Source organism: Saccopteryx bilineata, chromosome 3 (genome assembly GCF_036850765.1).
Source record: "Saccopteryx bilineata isolate mSacBil1 chromosome 3, mSacBil1_pri_phased_curated, whole genome shotgun sequence".
Classification (NCBI taxonomy): Eukaryota; Metazoa; Chordata; class Mammalia; order Chiroptera; family Emballonuridae; genus Saccopteryx; species Saccopteryx bilineata.
In genome coordinates, this window is record NC_089492.1 from 212,810,950 (window position 1) to 212,833,563 (window position 22,614).

Below are 22,614 nucleotides of genomic sequence, written 5' to 3' on the forward strand. Positions count from 1 at the left end.
CCTAAAAATCCTCTGAGATATACAAGAAAACACAGAAAGGCAATTTAGGGAGCTCAGAAAACAACTCAATGAACACAAAAAATATATGTCCAAGGAAATTGAAACTATAAAAACAAATCAAACAGAGATGAAAAACTCAATTCACGAGCTAAAAAACGAAGTAACAAGCTTGGCTAATAGAACAGGTCGGATAGAAGAGAGGATTAGTGAGATAGAGGGCAAGCAACTTGAGGCACAACAGAGAGAAGAAGAAAGAGACTCAAAAATTAAAAAAAATGAGATAGCCCTACAAGAATTATCTGAATCCATCAAAAAGAATAACATAAGAATAATAGGTATATCAGAGGGAGAAGAGAGAGAAAATGGAATGGAGAACATACTCAAACAAATAATAGACGAGAACTTCCCAAGCCTGTGGAAAGAACTAAAGCCTCAAGTTCAAGAAGCAAACAGAACTCCAAGTTTTCTTAACCCCAACAAACCTACTCCAAGGCATATCATAATGAAATTGACACAAACCAACAGCAAAGAAAAAATTCTCAAGGCAGCCAGGGAAAAGAAGAATACAACATATAAAGGAAGGCCCATTAGATTATCATCAGATTTCTCAGCAGAAACTCTACAAGCTAGAAGAGAGTGGACCCCAATATTTAAAGTCCTGAAAGAGAGGAACTTTCAGCCATGAATACTATACCCATCAAAGCTATCCTTCAAATATGAAGGAGAAATAAAAACATTCACAGATACAGAAAAGATGAGGGAATTTATCATCAGGAAACCCCCACTCCAGGAATTACTAAAGGGGGTTCTCCAATCAGATAAAAAGAACAAAAAAAAAAACAGAGCCACAAGTAAAAGCTCCAAGAAGAACACAATAAAACCAAATTTAAACTGTGACAACAACAAAAAGAAAGAGGGGGAGAAGATGGAGATTAACAGTAGCAAAGGATGATGGAGTGCAAAAGTACTCACAAAATAGTTCGCTACAATGAACAGGGTAGGGACCCTTTTCATTACTCAAAGGTAACCACCATTGAAAAAACCACCACAGAAGCACATGAGATAAAAAAGATAGCAATAGAGGAAAGATGTATGGAATACAACCAAATAAAAACAAAAGATAGAAAAACAAAAGAGAAGGATCAAACAAGACACAAAACTAACAGAAAGCAATATATAAAATGGCAATAGGGAACTCACAAGTGTAAATAATTACACTAAATGTAAACGGATTAAACTCACCAATAAAAAGGCACAGAGTAGCAGAATGGATTAAAAAAGAAAATCCAACTGTATGCTGCCTACAGGAAACTCATCTAAGTAACAAGGATAAAAACAAATTCAAAGTGAAAGGCTGGAAAACAATACTCCAAGCAAATAACATCCAAAAAAAAGCAGGTGTAGCAATACTCATATCAGATAATGCTGACTACAAGACAGGAAAAGTACTCAGAGACAAAAATGGCCATTTCATAATGGCTAAGGGGACACTGAATCAAGAACACATAACAATTCTTAATATATATGCACCAAACCAAGGAGCACCAAAATATATAAGACAGCTACTTATTGATCTTAAAACAAAAACTGACAAAAATACAATCATACTTGGAGACCTCAATACACCGCTGACGGCTCTAGATCGGTCATCCAAACAGAGAATCAACAAAGACATAGTGGCCTTAAACAAAACACTAGAGCACCTGGATATGATAGACATCTACAGGACATTTCATCCCAAAGTGACTGAGTATACATTTTTCTCCAGTGTACATGGATCATTCTCAAGAATTGACCATATGTTGGGCCACAAAAACAACATCAGCAAATTCAGAAAAATTGAAGTTGTACCAAGCATATTTTCTGATCATAAAGCCTTGAAACTAGAATTCAACTGCAAAAAAGAGGAAAAAAATCCCACAAAAATGTGGAAACTAAACAACATACTTTTAAAAAATGAATGGGTCAAAGAAGAAATAAGTGCAGAGATCAAAAGATATATACAGACTAATGAAAATGACAATACGACATATCAGAATCTATGGGATGCAGCAAAAGCAGTGATAAGAGGGAAGTTCATATCACTTCAGGCATATATGAACAAACAAGAGAGAGCCCAAGTGAATCACTTAACTTCCCACCTTAAGGAACTAGAAAAAGAAGAACAAAGACAACCCAAAACCAGCCGAAGAAAGGAGATAATAAAATCAGAGCAGAAATAAATGAATTAGAGAACAGAAAAACTATAGAAAAAATTAATAGAACAAGGAGCTGGTTCTTTGAAAAGATCAACAAAATTGACAAACCCTTGGCAAGACTTACCAAGGAAAAAAGAGAAAGAACTCATATAAACAAAATCCAAAATGAAAGAGGAGAAATCACCACGGACACCGTAGATATACAAAGAATTATTGTAGAATACTATGAAAAACTTTATGCCACTAAATTCAACAACCTAGAAGAAATGGATAAATTCCTAGAAAAATACAACCTTCCTAGACTGAGTCAAGAAGAAGCAGAAAGCCTAATCTGACCTATCAGTAGAGAAGAAATAGAAAAAACCATTAAAAACCTCCCCAAAAATAAAAGTCCAGGCCCTGACGGCTATACCAGCGAATTTTATCAAACATTCAAAGAAGACTTGGTTCCTATTCTACTCAAAGTCTTCCAAAAAATTGAAGAAGAAGCAATACTTCCAAACACATTTTATGAGACCAACATAACCCTCATACCAAAACCAGGCAAGGATGGCACAAAAAAAGAAAACTACAGACCAATATCTCTAATGAATACAGATGCTAAAATACTAAACAAAATACTAGCAAATCGAATACAAAAACATATTAAAAAAATAATACATCATGATCAAGTGGGATTCATCCCAGAATCTCAAGGATGGTTCAACATACGTAAAACGGTTAACGTAATACACCATATCAACAAAACAAAGAACAAAAACCACATGATCTTATCAATAGACGCAGAAAAGGCTTTCGATAAAATACAACACAATTTTATGTTTAAGACTCTCAACAAAATGGGTATAGAAGGAAAATATCTCAACATGATAAAGGCCATATATGATAAACCATCAGCTAACATCCTATTAAATGGCACTAAACTGAAGGCTTTCTCCCTTAAATCAGGAACAAGACAGGGTTGTCCACTCTCTCCACTCTTATTCAACGTGGTGCTAGAAGTTCTGGCCAGAGCAATCAGACAAGACAAAGAAATAAAAGGCATCCATATCGGAAAAGAAGAAGTAAAGGTATCACTTTTTGCTGATGATATGATCCTATACATCGAAAACCCCAAAGAATCCACAAAAAGACTACTAGAAACAATAAGCCAATATAGTAAGGTCGCAGGATACAAAATTAACATACAGAAGTTAATAGCCTTTCTATATGCCAACAATGAAACAACTGAGAAGGAACTCAAAAGAATAATCCCCTTCACGATTGCAACAAAAAAAATAAAATACTTAGGAATAAACATAACAAAGAATGTAAAGGACTTATATAATGAAAACTATAAACCATTGTTAAGGGAAATTGAAAAAGATATATTGAGATGGAAGAATATACCTTGTTCTTGGCTAGGAAGAATAAATATAATCAAGATGGCTATATTACCCAAAGCAATATACAAATTTAATGCAATTCCCATCAAACTTCCAATGACATTTTTTAAAGAAATAGAGCAAAAAATCATCAGATTTATATGGAACTATAAAAAACCCCGAATAGCCAAAGCAATCCTAAAGAAAAAGAATGAAGCTTGGGGCATTACAATACCTGACTTCAAACTCTATTATAGGGCCACGACAATCAAAACAGCATGGTATGTATTTTTTGAAGATGGCAGCGGAGTAGGAGGACACACAGACGCCCAGCTCTCAACACCAAACTGGAATACAAATCAATTTAGGAAAATCAGCATGAAAAACCAACACTGAACTGCAAGAACAGCTCTCAAAAACCAAGGAGCAAAGAGGAAGCCACAATAAACCTGGTAAGGAGTGCCTGAATCTCCTCTGCTTACAGAAACAGCAGGGGGGGGGGTGAGGCTGAGAGCCCAGAGAAAATTTCACAGAGGAAAAAGAGCAGAAACTACTGCTCACAGCCACTTACCTGGCGACCATGGTGCAAGGTGGGTTGAAAAGACCAGCTTATCTCCCAAGTGGAAAGGACAAGGAGAGGGACAGACTGTGAGGGGCTAAGGTATGCAAGAAACAAAATAAAAAAGCTGACTCATTCGTGCTGGAGGCGGCCATAGCTGGGGGAGCGACTGAACCTTTCACAAAACAGAGCTGAAGTGCTTCCGGATCAGAGATCTCCGGACATCTATCCAGCTCCAATCAGCACAACAAGACACAGCTGAAAACAAGAAGTGGGGAGGAGGGGCAGTAACTCAGGTCTCCATGGATATCTGAGATACACCTTCCCCTACTGAAGCTGAGAAAAAACCCTCACCCCAGTGAGATTAGTTGGTGGAACAGACCTTCAGCTTCTCAGGTTACACCCACAGCATTCCTGGTTACAGTTTCAAGGAAGCCCCCTGCTGAGATCAGTTAACAAGACTATTACCTGTTAAGAAAACAAACAAATCAAGACTTCAAAGCTGCCCAAATCCAAAAGTGGATTACAAATAATAGCTGATACCAATCCAAGAAGACCTAGAAATAACACAACTGAAAACAGGAGGCAGAAAACACCAAGCCTAGACTCAAGCAACTCTACAAATAAAACACCATTATGAGAAGACAAAGGAGTGCAACCCAAATAAAACCACAAGAGACACCCTTGAGAGATGAGCTGAGTGATATGGAAATAATCAAACTTCCAGATGCGGAGTTCAAAATAATGATTGTAAGGATGCTTAGGGATCTTAGAACAACAATGGAGGGGCAGTTTGAAAACCTAAATAAAGAAATAGCAAGTATAAAAAAGGATATTGAAATATTAAAAAAGAATCAGTCAGAGATGACAAATACAATATCAGAAATGAAGACCACAATGGAAGAAATTAAAAACAGGATGGATACAGCAGAGGATCGAATCAGTGAGTTGGAGGACAACTGGAATGAAGGCATGAAAGCAGAGAAGAAAAGAGAAAAGAGACTCAAAAAGTCAGAGGAAACACTTAGAGAGCTCTGTGACAACATGAAGAGAAATAACATCCGCATCATAGGGGTTCCTGAAGAAGAAGAAAAAGAACAAGGGATAGAGACTTTGTTCAATCATATCATAACTGAAAACTTCCCTAAATTAATGCAAGAGAAACTCTTACAAGTCCAAGAAGCACAGAGAACTCCATTAAAGAGAAACCTAAAGAAACCTACACCAAGACACATCATAATTAAAATACCAAAGCTAAGCGATAAAGAGAAAATATTAAAAGCTGCAAGAGAAAAAAAAGTTATCACCTACAAAGGAGCCCCCATTAGGATGACATCTGACTTCTCAACAGAAACACTTGAGGCCAGAAGGGAATGGCAAGAAATATTCAAAGTAATGCAGAACAAGAACCTACAACCAAGACTACTTTATCCAGCAAGGCTATCGTTTAAAATCGAAGGAGAAATAAAAAGCTTCCCAGACAAAAAACAACTCAAGGAATTCATTACAACCAAACCAATGCTGCAGGAAATGTTAAGGGGCCTGTTGTAAACAGATCAAAGTTCGAAAAGAATATAGCAAAAAAAGGAATACACCTTTAAAGAAGAAAATAGCAATAAACAACTACATATCAATAATAACCTTAAATGTAAATGGATTAAATGATCCAATCAAAAGACATAGGGTAGCTGCGTGGATAAGAAAACAGGACCCATACATATGTTGTCTACAAGAGACACACCTTAGAACAAAAGATACACATAGATTGAAGGTCAAAGGATGGAAAAAAACATTTCATGCAAACAGAAATGAAAAAAAAGCTGGGGTAGCAATAATTATATCAGACAAATTGGACTTTAAAACAAAGGATATAGTAAGAGATAAAGAAGGCCACTACATAATAATAAAGGGAGTAATCCAACAGGAAGATATAACTATTATAAATATCTATGCACCTAATATAGGAGCACCCAAATATATAAAACAGACTTTGATGGATTTAAAGGGCGAGATCAACAGCAATAGTATAATAGTAGGGGATTTCAATACCCCACTAACATCACTAGATAGATCCTCAAGAAAGAAAATTAACAAAGAAACAGCAGACTTATTGGAAACAATAGATCAACTCGATTTAATAGATATCTTCAGATCCTTTCACCCTAAAGCAGCAGAATATACATTCTTTTCAAGCGCTCATGGTACATTCTCTAGGATAGACCACATGTTAGGGCACAAAAGTGCTCTCAACAAATTTAAGAAGACTGAAATCATATCAAGCACCTTCTCCGATCACAACGGCATGAAACTAGAAATGAACCACAGCAGAGAAGCTCAGAAATTCTCAAACACATGGAAACTAAATAGCAGGGTGCTAAATAATGAATGGATTAGAATGAGATCAAAGAAGAAATAAAAAAATTCCTAGAAACGAATGACAATGAGCATACAACAACTCAAAATTTATGGGACACAGCGAAAGCAGTGCTGAGAGGGAAGTTCATAGCACTACAGGCACACTTTCAGAAGCTAGAAAAAGCTCAAATAAACAACTTAACCCTGCATCTAAAAGAATTAGAAAAAGAACAGCAAGTAAAGCCCAAATGTAGTAGAAGGAAGGAAATAATAAAGATCAGAGCAGAAATAAATGACATAGAGGCTAAAGAAACAATACAGAGGATCAATGAAACTAGGAGCTGGTTCTTTGAAAAGGTAAACAAGATTGATGAACCTTTAAGTAGACTCACCAAGAAAAAGAGAGAGAGGACTCAAATAAATAAAATTAGAAATGAGAGAGGAGAAATAACAACTGACACAACAGAAATACAAAATATTGTAAGAAAATACTATGAAGAACTGTATGCCAAAAAACTAGACAACCTAGATGAAATGGACAAATTCCTTGAAACATACAATCTTCCAAAAATCAATCTGGAAGAATCAGAAAACCTAAACAGACCGATTACACCAAATGAGATCGAAACAGTTATCAAAAAACTCCCAACAAAGAAAAGTCCGGGGTCCGATGGCTTCACAACGGAATTCTACCAAATATTCAAAGAAGAACTAACTCCTATCCTTCTCAAACTATTTCAAAAAATTCAAGAGGAAGGAAGACTTCCAAGCTCCTTTTATGAGGTGAGCATAATTCTGATTCCAAAACCAGGCAAAGACAACACAAAGAAAGAAAATTATAGGCCAATATCCCTGATGAATATAGATGCTAAAATCCTCAACAAAATATTAGCAAACCGGATCCAACAATATATGGAAAAAATCATACACCATGATCAAGTGGGATTTATTCTGGGGAGGCAAGGTTGGTACAATATTCGTAAATCAATCAATGTGATTCATCACATAAACAAAAAGAAGGAGAAAAACCATATGATAATTTCAATAGATGCAGAAAAAGCATTTGATAAAATCCAGCACCCATTCATGATCAAAACTCTCAACAAAGTGGGAATACAGGGAACATACCTCAACATGATAAAAGCCATCTATGAGAAACCCACAGCCAACATCATACTCAATGGGCAAAAATTAAAAGCAATACCCTTAAGATCAGGAACAAGGCAGGGGTGCCCCCTTTCACCACTCTTATTTAACATAGTCCTGGAAGTCCTAGCCACAGCAATCAGACAAGAAGAAGAAATAAAAGGCATTCAATTTGGAAAAGAATAAGTAAAACTATCATTATTTGCAGATGATATGATATTGTATATAGAAAACCCTAAAGTCTCAGTCAAAAAACTACTAGACCTGATAAATAAATTCAGCAAAGTGGCAGGATATAAAATCAATACTCAGAAATCAGAGGCATTTTTATACACCAACAATGAGCAGTCAGAAAGAGAAATTAAGGAAACAATCCCCTTCACAATTACAACCAAAAAAATAAAGTACCTAGGAGTAAACTTAACCAAGGAGACTAAAGACTTGTACTCGGAAAATTACAAAGCATTGATAAAAGAAATCAAGGAAGATACAAACAAGTGGAAGCATATAGTGTGCTCATGGTTAGGAAGAATAAACATCATTAAAATGTCTATATTACCCAAAGCAATCTATAAATTCAATGCAATACCAATTAAAATACCAATGACATACTTCAAAGATATAGAACACATATTCCAAAAATTTATATGGAACCAAAAGAGGACACGAATAGCCTCAGCAATCTTAAAAAAGAAGAATAAAGTGGGAGGTATCACACTTCCTGATATCAAGTTATACTACAAGGCCGTTGTACTCAAAACAGCCTGGTACTGGCATAAGAACAGGCATATAGATCAATGGAACAGAACAGAGAACCCAGAAATAAACCCACAGTTCTATGGACAACTGATATTTGACAATGGAGGTAAGGAAATACAATGGAGTAAAGACAGCCTCTTTAACAAATGGTGTTGGGAAAATTGGACAGCTACCTGCAAAAAAATGAAACTAGATCACCAGCTTACACCACTCACAAAAATAAACTCAAAATGGATAAAAGACTTAAATGTAGGCTGTGAAACCATAAGCATCTTAGAAGAAAACATAGGCAGTAAGCTCTCCGACATCTCTCAGAGCAATATATTTGCTGATTTATCTCCACGGGGAAGTGAAATAAAAGACAGGATAAACAAATGGGACTATATCAAACTAAAAAGCTTTTGCACAGCTAAAGACAACAAGAACAGAATAAAAAGACAAACTACACAATGGGAGAATATATTTGACAATAGGTCTGATAAGGGGTTAATAACCAAAATTTATAAAGAACTTGTAAAACTCAACACCAGGAAGACAAACAATCCAATCCAAAAATGGGCAAAAGAGATGAATAGACACTTCTCCAAAGAGGACATACAGATGGCCAATAGGCATATGAAAAAATGCTCAACATCACTAATCATTAGAGAAATGCAAATTAAAACCACAATGAGATATCACCTCACACCAGTCAGAATGGCGCTTATCAACAAAACAACACAGAATAAGTGCTGGCGAGGATGTGGAGAAAAGGGGACCCTCCTGCACTGCTGGTGGGAATGCAGACTGGTGCAGCCACTGTGGAAAACAGCATGGAGATTCCTCAAAAATCTGAAAATCGAACTGCCTTTTGACCCAGCTATCCCACTTTTAGGACTATACCCCAAGGACACCATAGAATGGCTTGAAAAGGAGAAATGCACCCGCATGTTTGTGGCAGCATTGTTCACAATAGCGAAGATCTGGAAACAGCCCAAGTGTCCGTCAGAGGACGAGTGGATTAAAAAGCTTTGGTACATATATACTATGGAATACTACTCAGCCATAAGAAATGATGACATCGGATCATTTACAATAACATGGATGGACCTTGACAACATTATACGGAGTGAAATAAGTAAATCAGAAAAAACAAAACTAAGATGAATCCATACATAGAAGGGACATAAAAATGAGACTCAGAGACATGAACAAGAATGTGATGGCAACAGGGGCGGGAGGTTGGGGGAGGGGGGAGGGGGTGAAGAAGGAGAGAGGGGTTAGGGGAGGGGAGGGGCACAAAGAAAACCAGATAGAAGATGACAGAAGACAATTTAACTTTGGGGGAGGGGTATACAGCACAATCAAATGTCAAAATAATCTAGAGATATTTTCTCTCAACATATGTACCCTGATTTATCAATGTCACTGCATTAAATTTAATAAAAAAAAAACTGAAAAAAACAAAAAAAAAACAGCATGGTATTGGCAGAAAAATAGACACTCAGACCAATGAAACAGAATAGAAAGTCCAGAAATAAAACCACATATATATAGTCAAATAATTTTTGATAAAGGGGCCAACAACACACAATGGAGAAAAGAAAGCCTCTTCAATAAATGGTGCTGGGAAAACTGGAAAGCCACATGCAAAAGAATGAAACTGGACTACAGTCTCTCCCCCTGTACAAAAATTAACTCAAAATGGATCAAAGATCTAAACATAAGACCTGAAACAATTAAGAACATAGAAGAAGACATAGGTACTCAACTCATGGACCTGGGTTTTAAAGAGCATTTTATGAATTTGACTCCAATGGCAAGAGAAGTGAAGGCAAAAATTAATGAATGGGACTACATCAGACTAAGAAGTTTTTGCTCAGCAAGAGAAACTGATAACAAAATAAACAGAAAGCCAACTAAATGGGAAATGATTTTTTCAAACAACAGCTCAGATAAGGGCCTAATATCCAAAATATACAAAGAACTCATAAAACTCAACAACAAACAAACAAACAATCCAATAAAAAAATGGGAAGAGGATATGAATAGACACTTCTCCCAGGAAGAAATACAAATGGCCAACAGATATATGAAGAAATGCTCATCTTCTTTAGCTATTAGAGAAATGCAAATCAAAACAGCAATGAGATACCACCTCACACCTGTTCGATTAGCTGTTATTAGCAAGTCAGGTAATAGCAAATATTGGAGAGGCTGTGGAGAAAAAGGAACCCTCATCCACTGTTGGTGGGAATGTAAAGTAGTACAACCATTATGGAAGAAAGTATGGTGGTTCCTCAAAAAACTGCAAATAGAACTACCTTATGACCCAGCAATCCCTCTACTGGGTATATATCCCAAAATCTCAGAAACATTGATACGTAAAGACACATGCAGCCCCATGTTTATTGCAGCATTGTTCACAGTGGCCAGGACATGGAAACAACCAAAAAGCCCATCAATAGATGACTGGATAAAGAAGATGTGGCACATATACACTATGGAATACTACTCAGCCATAAGAAATGATGACATCGGAACATTTACAGCAAAATGGTGGGATCTTGATAACATGATACGAAGCGAAATAAGTAAATCAGAAAAAAACAGGAACTGTATTATTCCATACGTAGGTGGGACATAATAGTGAAACTAAGAGACATTGATAAGAGTGTGGTGGTTACGGGGGGGAGGGGGGAATGGGAGAGGGAAAGCGGGTGGGGAGGGGCACAAAGAAAACAAGATAGAAGGTGACAGAGGACAATCTGACTTTGGGTGGTGGGTATGCAACATAATTGAACGACAAGATAACCTGGACTTGTTATCTTTGAATATATGTATCCTGATTTATTGATGTCACACCATTAAAAAAATAAAATTATTAAAAAAAAAAAAAAAAAGAGTTAGTTCTTCCTTGAATGCTTGGTAAAATTTGTCTGTGAAGCCATCCAGTCTAGGACTTTTGTTTGAGGAGAGTTTTTTGATAACTGTTTCAATTTTATTTGTTGTGATAGGCCTGCATAGGATTTCTGATTCTTCCAGATCCAGTTTTGGAAGATTGTATGTTTCTAGAAATTTGTTCATTTTACCCAGGTTGTTAAAATTTTTTGGCTTTTAATTCTCCATAGTATTTTCTTACAATTCTTTGTATTTCTGTGGTGTCAGTTGTTACTTCTCCATTTTCATTTCTAATTTTATTTAGTTGGGTACTCTCTCTTTTTTCTTGTGAATCTGTTTAAAGATTTATCAATCTTCTCTACCTTTTTAAAATACCAGCTCTTGGTTTTATTGATCTTGTTTATTGCTTTTTTTTTAATCTTCTATGTCATTTATTTCCGGTTTGATCTTTATTATTTCCTTCCTTCTTTCTTCTCCCTCGGGGCTTTAATTATTGTTGTTGTTATAGTTCTTTTAGATTTAAGGTTAGGTTGTTTATTTGAGCTTTTTCTTGCTTTTTAAGGTATGTCTTTAATGCTATAAACTTTCCTCTCAGGACCGCTTTTGCTGTGTCCCAAAGACCTTGGGTTGTTGCATGTTTATTTTCATTTGTTTTGAGGAAACTTTTAATTTTTTTATCTCATTGTTAACCCATTTGTTATTTAATAATATGCTATTTAGGCTCCAAGTGTTTGAATGTTTTTCAGGTTTTCTATTGTAGTTGATTTCTAGTTTCATTCCATGGTGACTAGAGAAGATGTTTTATTTGATTTCAATATTCTTAAATTTCTTGGGACTTAGTTTGTGTCCTAACATGTGGTCTAAACTAGAAAATGTATCATGAGCACTTGAAAAGAATGTATATTCTGCTGCTTTGGAGTGAAATGTTCTGAAGATATCAATTAAATCCAGTTGATCTAGTATGTCATTTAAGGTCACTGTTTCTTTGTTGATTTTCTGTCTGGAAGATGTGTCCATTGATGTTAGTGGGGTATTAAAATCCACTACTATTATAGTATTGCTTTCCATCTCATCCTTTATGTTCATCAAAATCTTCTTTATATATTTAGGTGCTTCTATATTAGGTGCATAACTATTTACAATGGTTATATCCTTCTGCTGGATTGTTCTCTTTATCATTATGTAGTGACCTTCTTCATCCCTTACTATACATATAGCCTTTGGTTTTTTGTTTTTTTTTTGTATTTTTCTGAAGCTGGAAATGGGGAGAGACAGTAAGACAGACTCCCGCATGCGCCCGACTGGGATCCACCCGGCACGCCCACCAGGGGGTGATGCTCTGACCACCAGGGGGCCATGCTCTGCCCCTCCGGGGCGTCGCTCTGCTGCAACCAGAGCCATTCTAGTGCCTGGGGCAGAGGCCAAGGAGCCATCCTCAGCGCCCAGGCCATCTCTGTTCCAATGGAGCCTTGGCTGTGGGAGGGGAAGAGAGAGACAGAGAGGAAGGAGGGGGGGGATGGAGAAGCAAATGGGCGCTTCTCCTATGTGCCCTGGCCGGGGATCGAACCCGGGTCCCCCGCACGCCAGGCCGACGTTCTACCGCTGAGCCAACTGGCCAGGGCCATATAGCCTTTGTTTTATACGCTATTTTGTCAGATATATTTTGTCAGCTTATTTTTTTATTTCCATTTGAATACATACTTTTTTCTATTCTTTCATTTTCAATATATGTGTATCTTTTGTTCTGAGGTGGGTCTCTTGTGGATAGTATATATATGAGTCCTGTTTTCTTTTATTTATTTAGACAGTTAAATTTAACAAGGTGACATTGGTCAACCAGAGTACATAGATTTAGAGAAAACATCTCCACATCATTTGAACAGTTGATTATGCTGTATACCCATCACTGAAAGTCAAATCATCTTCTGTCACCCTATATTTTGTTTCTCTTTAAGCCTCTCCCCTTCCCCCCAGAGTCCTATTTTCTTATCCATGAAGCTACCCTATGTCTTTTGATTGGAGCATTTAATACATTTACATTTAAGGTTACTGTTGATATATACTTATTTATTGCCATTTTATTCTTTAAACCTAAATTCCTCTTTTTCTTGATTTCTTGTGCTTTTTTTTTAATGCTATTTTTATAGCAGGTCCCTGAACACTTCTTGCAGTACTGGTTTGGTTTTAATGAAATTCTTGAGCCTTCTTTTTGTATTTCTCCTTCAATTTTAAATGATAGCCTTGCTGGATAAAGTAGTCTTGGGTGTAGGTTCTTGTTTTGCATTACTTTGAATATTTCTTGCCAATCCCTGTAGCTTAAAGTGATTTTGATGAGAAGTCAGATGTCATCCTTATGGGGTTTCTCTGTAGACAATTAACTGCTTTTCTTTTGTATCCTTTAGTATTCTGTCTTTGGTTCTTATCTTTGGCACTTTAGTTATGATGTGTCTTGATGTAGGCCTCTTTGGGTTTGTCTTTAATCGGACTCACTGTGCTTCTTGCACTTTTGTGACATTTTCCTTCTTCAACTTAAAAATATTTTCACCTATTATTCTTCCAAAAAGTTCTCTATTACTAATTCATTCTCTTATCCTTCAGAAACTGCTATGGTGTTAATATTGTTTCTCTTCATATTGTTGTAGAGGTCTTTTAAAATTTCCTCAGTCTTTTTGAGCCTCTTTTTGTTTTGCTGCTCTGCTTCTGTGCTTATGTTTATTTCGTCCTTTAAATTGCTGATTTGATCCTCCACTTCATCCAGCCTGCTATTGATTACTTCTAGTGCTGTCTTCATTTCAAATATTGTATTTATCATTTCTGACTGGTTCTTTTTTTATGATTTCAGTGACCTTTTTGATGCTTGCTATCTCTTTGCTTAAATTCTCATTGTGACCATTCATTGTTGCTCTAAGATCTTTGAGCATCCTAAAAATAGTTATTTTAAACTCTGAATCTGGTAGTTTGGTTACTTCCATTTCATTTTGTTGTTTCTGGAGATTTTTCTTTTGATTCATTTGGCTCATATTTCTTTAAATGCCTATTTTGTCTGTGTATTAGGTAGCTCTGCTCTGACTTTGAAGTTTGATGTGGTGTCTTTATGAGGAAAATGGGCTCAGTTGCATTGGCCTCCAGGCCACCTGACTTTCTTACTCTGGGAATGCTTCTTGAGGGTGGTATTTACCTTCCTATTATCTGTGAGTATTGAATGTAGTTGGTCCTATCATGGGTGAAGTTATTCCTTCACGTTAGCTGGTTCTAAGGGTTGACTTCGATCATATGTATTTGACACTATGCAGTGTCTATTTTGTTGGGCAGATTTATTTATAGCAGTGTTTGGTGTCTGCTAAACTCCTCTTTTGGGCATGCTGCTTGTGTAGCTAGCTGAGTCAAGTATTGGTGCAGTCTGCTAATCACCACTGGTTGTATTAGTTCTGAATCTCCTTAGCTTGGTGTCAGATATTGTTTTAACCTGCTGTGGAGCTACTGCTCTGTTCACTGTTTATGTCTGCATTTTCTGTGCCTCAGTAGTGTGGGAGTGGCTAACCTGTGTATAAGAACTAACTTCCTCCTTTTTAGAAATGACAGCAGGCCCTGGCCGGTTGGCTCAGTTGGTAGAGCATCGGCCTGGCGTGCAGAAGTCCTGGGTTCGATTCCCAGCCAGGACACACAGGAGAAGCGCCCTTCTGCTTCTCCACCACTCCCCCTCTCCTTCCTCTCTGTCTCTCTCTTCCCCTCCCGCAGCCGAGGCTCTATTGGAGCAAAGATGGCCCGGGCGCTGGGGATGGCTCCTTGGCCTCTGCCCCAGGTGCTGGGGTGGCTCTGATCACAACAGAGCAATGCCCTGGAGGGGCAGAGCATCACCCCCTGGTGGGCAGAGCATCGCCCCTGGTGGGCGTGCTGGGTGGATCCCGATCGGGCGCATGCGGGAGTCTGTCTGACTGTCTCTCCCCATTTCCAGCTTCAGAAAAATACAAAAAAAAAAGAAAAAAAAAGAAAAAACAGAAATGACAGCAGCTCCATAAAAGCCCCAAGTTCTGTAGTCTTTGCCTCCACTTTTCAGCTCCTTTACCTCCTCTTGCAGCTTTGTTGCCTTCCCACAGAGTCTTCTGTAGAAAGACTCTCATGTGAGCTCAGACTGGCTGCACCACACCAATTCCTCTACAGATTGCACACTTGGTGGGTTAGGGCAGATGAGCTTGGGAATACAAAAATTAATGGGACCCTCTTCTTCAGGGGTCTCTTGGTCAGGAGCTCAGTATGGGGAAAATGGACCCTGCTCTGAAGCCTAATCCCTCAGACACTGTTGTATGCTCCAATTTGATTTCTCCCCAGTGAGGTGAGCAGCAAGTTTACAGTGGGTGGGGCTGACAGTCCCCTCTGAAGAAGTTAAGTTCAGCTGGGGAGCCCCTGGCCTCTGGGAGGAAGACTGAGATAGTCCTTCCCTGGGACTGACTGTGCTCCCCCTGTTGTAAAGTAACTAAATCCACAAATCCGCGGGTGTTTGTAGAGGCACAAAGTCCAAATAAGTTTTTGAAAAGTTTTATTAAAGGTGGAAATTTATTAAATATCCCGGCCGCATATGGCTGACACATGGCAACAGACCCAAATTGTGCAGCCATATGCATTAATCAAAATAGTAAAAATTGTAAAATAAATTTTCAGGAAATTGTGGGAAAAATTAGAAACCTCATATAGGCTAAAGCAACTCACTATTGGGAAAGTAATCTTGTGAAAATTGTATTTATCTGCTCAATGCAAGGCAGTTAGTTTACAGGTAGCAAATTGATTCAAGTCCTGCTAGGGCAGTGGTTCTCAACCTGTGGGTCGTGACCCCGGCGGGGTCGCCTAAAGCCATCGGAAAATACATAATGCATATCAGGTATTTACATTCCGAATCATAATTGTAGCAAAATTACAGTTATGAAGTAGCCACCAAAATTATTTTTTGGTTTGGGGTCACCGCAACATGAGGAACTGTATTGCGGGGTCACAGCATTAGAAAGGTTGAGAACCACTGTGCTAGGGAGAAGTCCCATTGTCTTGCTGAGAGGCTTGGATACAGGACAAACTGCAGAACAAAAAAAAGGTGAAAGCGGCAAGCTCTCAGTTCTTGGAGTCTGCTTTTCCCTCAGGCATCCACCCAGCTCCTCATGCAAAAGAAAGTTAATATCTCTTTACCAGCTAGGTAGTTTATACCAAGAATCCCTTATTGTATAAAAGTATTTTCCATGTTAAAATGCATATATTGTTTCCAAGGCTTTTGTTAATTCTCCTATCTGCTGTTTTATTGCCCTTTAATATTGGAATCTTAGTTTAAATGTTAGAAATTGTTAATAATGTTTTTCTATGTAATGTTTAGTTTATTATTATTTTGAAACAATATTGTTCAATAATAAGTCATATCATGGAACTCCTGCAAATCTATTTTATCATACTTTTGTTAAAATTTCTTTTGAAAGCTAATACACTGAATCATTTAGCAGTGAAGAAATTCTGGAATTCTAAAGGAGACACCCAAACCTGTTTTTCTTGAATTGATCCAGCTAATAATGTTGTTTTAGTCTTTTTTCAAAAGTTTATATAAATAGATAAGGACCCTAAAGCCCCTCAGTGAGATCTTCTGAGCATGGCTTTTAAGGTCTATAATGACCAAGGTAGTAACACAAAAGGCAAATAGGCCCAAAAGAGGTCAGGAAATACCAGCTTTTTTTGGCATATCCTCTAAAGGCTCTGGTGCCCAGAAAGGGCTTCATAGAATTTCATCAGGGCCCTACTTCAAGAGTGGAAAGAAAGGTCATTGAACTGAAGCCTACCAGGCTTCCCGGCCCCACTGAGAGACACGTCTGTGCTGTGGAAAGAGGGACACGAGAAGGTAAGTGGCCCCTTGCTCCATGGAGAGAGGATTCAGTCTCTTCTAGCCCTATTCCAGCTACCTGTGACCTGACCTTGCCCAGCTTACTGGGAATTGCCACTGAAGGGTAGAAGGTGCCCAAGGCCTGCCATTGGCCCCATCTCAGGACATTGTTCACAAGCCTAAGGTATTTTTTCCAAGTTGCAGGTAAACTGATTTCGTTTCTTGTGAATACAAGGGCCATTTACTATGCCTTGCCTGAATATTTGAGTTTTATTTATCCCTCGAAGATCTCTACTGTGGGTATTGACAGTCTGATTTTATTGCTTTATTTAATGTATAGTGTCTCCTTTATTCCTCTTGTCTCAATCATCCATGCCTATTGTAGGCTGGAACCTGCTCCTAATTCCAACTAGAATCAGTAATCACTAGGACTTAAACTCTAGCTGCAAAGTGTAGAATGTGACCACAACTCCAATGCCTTGTGGACTTTTCCTGAATATGTGTAACTCCTGTTCTTTGGGACATTTCTCAGACTAAAGTAAGATTGAATTACATTGGCAAATAATATAAAACAATAAGAATGTCAACATAGACTTAATGAAATTATGTTAACATGTTAAGAACATTTGTAACTATAAGAATTTTATTTTGAATCCTGTTACATTGGTTAGAACTTTATTTTTTTAATAATCTAGTAGGCTTTAGTCATTTTATTGTATTAAGACGATTGTTATAGTATTTGTTAACATTAGCTATTTGAGTTTTATTGTTAATTGTATATTTTTCCAGTCTGCCTGAAAATTGGAACATAGTAATTCAAATACATAGTTGCCACCCAGAACCAGAGGGGTCTTGGGACTCTTATTGCCAAAGGTATATTCAAAACCAATCAGAAAAAAGGATTTAGCCAGTAGGAAAAGAACCCAATATTAATTAGAAACTAATTTGAAGTTACATTGTGCCTACAGGTACCAAAAGGTTCAGGCAAGTAAAATTCATGAATCAAATAGTAAAAGAAACATAACCACCCTTTCCCTAAGTACTTTCAGGATTTTCAGGTTACTCAGCAAACTGTTTAAAGCAGGGGTCTCAAACTCAACTCAGCATGTGGGCCACAGAGCAAGATCATAGCCGTTCGGCGGGCCACACTAGGTCTACAAAAGGCAACTGTTATGCAACACTTTTCTCACTGCAGTTGAAAACAAAAAAAAAATCAGTACAACAAGCACAATCGTACATGCAGTTTACTCAGTGTCACAAAACGACCAGAAACTGTAGTTTGCATCACAACTGCTGTTAACTAAGCTAATATCTAGCTAGGATGCTAGAGAAATGAAAAATACAAGTAGGCCCCTAGGCTTACTTAATTTTATCCAAAATATTTTGAACTTGGTGGATTAGTCTGCGGGCCGCACAAAATTGTTCGGCGGGCCGCGAGTTTGAGACCCCTGGTTTAAAGACTGTCCACGAGGCACTTCCAGCATTACATCACCCAAGGACTGACTTATACGTGGCTAGGTCCACACATCGTAATCCTGACAACTCCCACTACTGCTAAGGTAGAAAAACAGCATACTCTACTCCAACCACAAACTGGAAGCTGGTTGGTCTACGTATGGCAAATATATGAAGAAACTAAGTACTCTTTTAATCAGACTTTGGGAAAAGGAAAACTAGGGTAAAAAGAAAATCAACTTAATTGTCACTAAAGTTTAAAGATTTTTAAAATCAAGAGTTCTGACTAGAAAGGAATTGTATGGTTTTGATAATAGAAGGTATAAGGGAGGGGTCCCCAAACTTTTTACACAGGGGGCCAGTTCACTGTCCCTCAGACCATTGGAGGGCCGGACTATAAAAAAACCTATGAACAAATCCCTATGCACACTGCACATATCTTATTTTAAAGTAAACAAACAAAACAAGAACAAAAACAATATTTAAAATAAAGAACAAGTAAATTTAAATCAACAAACTGACCAGTATTAGTATTTCAATGGGAACTATGCTCCTCTCACTGACCGCCAATGAAAGAGGTGCTCTTTCCGGAAGTTCGGCGGGGGCTGGATAAATGGCCTCAGGAGGCCACATGCAGCCTGTGGGCTGTAGTTTGGGGACCCCTGTGTAAAGCCAGCAGCCAGGGCCAGGGCCACTATCACAGCAGCCTGGCCCACGCAGGTTCGCATTGGATTCGGACAGTCGGTAAAGAAACAACGGAGCCACAAACTGGTGGGCCATAGTCTTTAATTCTAGCTTGCACCCGGCGGGCAAGTAAAAACACACACTGGGCTCCAAAACCCAATCACATTCAGTGCTCACAAAGGTACTGAATTATCCGAGTTTCCTAGAATCAAAGGTTTCTAGCTCACCAGACTTATTCACCTCTGTTCCCCATCTCCTTCCTTCTCCAGTGTCAAACTGCACAAACTGGCCTCTCACTCAATACTCTGCCATCTTGGCTGCTTCTCCTGGCCACATGACCTCTTTCTGCTCTGCTCTGCTCCTTCTGCTCTCTCATGCTAATCATCCCAGGAACCAAGAGAGCAAACTCTCATTCTGCCCCCATTTTATACTGCAGCTTCACAACCTCTAATCCAATATACAAAATAGGGAAGTCTCTAATACAAAGTCACTTCTCTGAGGCATGATTGGATTGTACCACCCCACATCAAAAAGGGTGGGAAAGGCTTAATCTCAAAACCAAGCCCCAGGCTACAAGGATTCTCAACACACATTAATATCACCTGGGCAACGGCCTCCTTATGGGCAGCGTCATATTTAACAAAGTGAGCATAATATACTCTATCTGCCCAACACCCTGGTATAAGGTATAGAAATACTTTTGAAAGAAAAAGGAGAAAGCAGGTTGTTGTGGAGGCCAGTTATTTCTGGATAAGAAAGTTCATGAAAATTAAGGGTTTATGTAAGTTGCAGAAGGTTTGTACAGGTTGTAGAAGGTTTGTACAGAGCAAAAAAAGAATTTGAACAGTCAAAAAACTGGTTTTCAAACAATGTTTAATTAGTCACCCTAGCTAACAATCCTATTGTCTGTGGTGATTAGTCCTCTTACTTTAATATTGTCTTGTATTATGTTTAATCAATTTTATAGGCAGGTTTGTTCAAGAAAAGGTAAATTGTTATAAAGGCCAATTAGTTTTATATAACTTGCAAAAGAAAATTGTATATTCTATAGGAAATTAATTAGTAATATTTGCTTCTTTAGTGAACTAAAATGCTATTAATGCTTTCTGTTAAATATCTGTTATATATTATAAGTTAATATCCCTAGACAACAGCCTCATACTCTTCAGTAAATTAAGTCAAGGATTTGACTTAGGAAATAGAACCAGTGGACATGTAAGTACCAAAAAGATGAAACTTGATATTGATATTCTGGGAGGAAAGGTCAGGCTTTCCTATCAGGCTTTCTGTCCCATCTCTCCTTTAGGGAGGGGAGGGAGAAGAATGTATAAGTTTCTGGCTTGCAAGAACAATGGGTCATTCCATTTTAATTCTAAAATAAAGGTTAACCTAGAAACTTCTTCTCTTTCAATAGGAGGCAGAATTTACATACCACCTTGAAATGACTATAGTTCCTCTCCCTTCCTGGAATCTTGAGGGTAAAATACCTCTAGGCTAGTGAGGGAAGATGAACCCTGAAAGATTTGTAAACATCTTTGATTGTATTACCTTGAGAGTCTTAATGTTTCTGTGTATCCCCTAAACAAATGTTGCCAGCTCATACCATGATGTGATGCTCTCCACACCCATGTGTGATCAAGGGTATATAAGCAGTCCCTGAACTATTTTTGGGACTGCCCAATTTGGGCTTGCAGATGCCCCATGTCAGCCATATGTGGCTGGCATTTTAATAAATCTCCTTCTCTAATAAAACTCTTCAAAATTTATCTGGACTGGGTGTCTCTACATGAACTCAGTGAAATGAGGTACAGTGCCTTTCAGAATCTGGGGTGCAGTACTTTATAACACCCCTCCCTGCAGAAAGTGGCTAAGCCCCACAACAGGACTGTAAAGCCAGTGGCCAGGGCCACTATCACAGCAGCCTGGCCCATGCAGGTTCGCATTGGATTCGGACAGTCGGTAAAGAAACAAAGGAGCCAAAAACTAATGAGCCATCTTCTTTAATCCTAGCTTGCACCCGGCGGGCAAGTAAAAACACACACTGGGCTCCAAAACCCACTCACGTTCAGTCCTCACAAAGCTACTGACTTATCCGAGTTTCCTAGAATCAAAGGTTTCTAGCTCACCAGACTTATTCACCTCTGTTCACCATCTCCTTCCTTCTCCCCACACAAACTCTGCACAAACTGGTTTCTCACTGAACACTCTGCCATCTTGGCTGCTTCTCCTGAACTCCTCCACGTGGCCTTTCTCTGCTCTCTGCTCTGCTCTCTCCTCTAATGATAATTTCAGGAATCAAGAGTCAAGCTCCCGTTCTGCCCCTATTTTATAGTGTAGAAATCCAAACCTTTAATCCAATATACAAAATAGGGAAGTCTCTAATACAAAGTCATTTATCTGGGGCATGATGGGATTATACCACCCCACATTCAAAAGGTTGGGAAAGGCTTAACCCAAAACCAAGCCCCAGGCTACAAGGATTCTGCCTGCCCACAGCCAGCCCCCAACACACATTAATATCACCTGGGCAACGGCCTCCACGTGGGCAGCGTCATCTTTAACAAAGTGAGCATAATATATTTTATCTGCCCAACAGGGTCTCTGTGAGCCTATTGTTGGGTCCTTGTTGGGCAGATAAAATGTACAATATTATGCTCACTTTTGTTAAAGATGGCGCTGCCCACGTGGAGGCCATCACCCAGGTGATATTAATATGTGCTGGGGGGCGGGCTGTGGGCAGGCAGAATCCTGGGGCCTGGTTTTAGGATTAAGCTTTTCCCACCCTTTTTGATGTGGGGTGGTACAATCCTATCATGCTCCAGATAAGTGACTTTGTATTAGAGACTTCCCTATTTTGTATATTGGATTAAAGGGTATGAATCTACAGTATAAAATGAGCGCAGAATGGGAGCTTACTCTTGGTTCCTGAGATTAGCATTAGAGAGCAGAGCAGAGAGGAGAGCAGAGAAAGGCCACGTGGAGGAGGCCAGGAGAAGCAGCCAAGATGGCAGAGTGTTGAGTGAGAAGCCAGTTTGTGCAGGGAGAAGGAAGGAGATGGGGAACAGAGGTGAATAAGTCTGGTGAGCTAGAAACCTTTGATTCTAGGAAAGTCGGATAAGTCAGTAGCTTTATGAGCACTGAATGTGAGTGGGTTTTGGAGCCCAGTGTGTATTTTACTTTGAGTGGGTTTTGGAGCTGTTGGTCAAATAAGTTTGTAAATATAATATATATGTTTGCTCGCTTGTGACTTATATTGGGTGTGGGGGACAGGCTATAAGCAGGCCAGGTCGTTGTAGCCTAAGGTTTGATTTTAGGACTAAGCTTTTCCCCACACCCTTGACTGATTGTATGATCTGGGTGGTG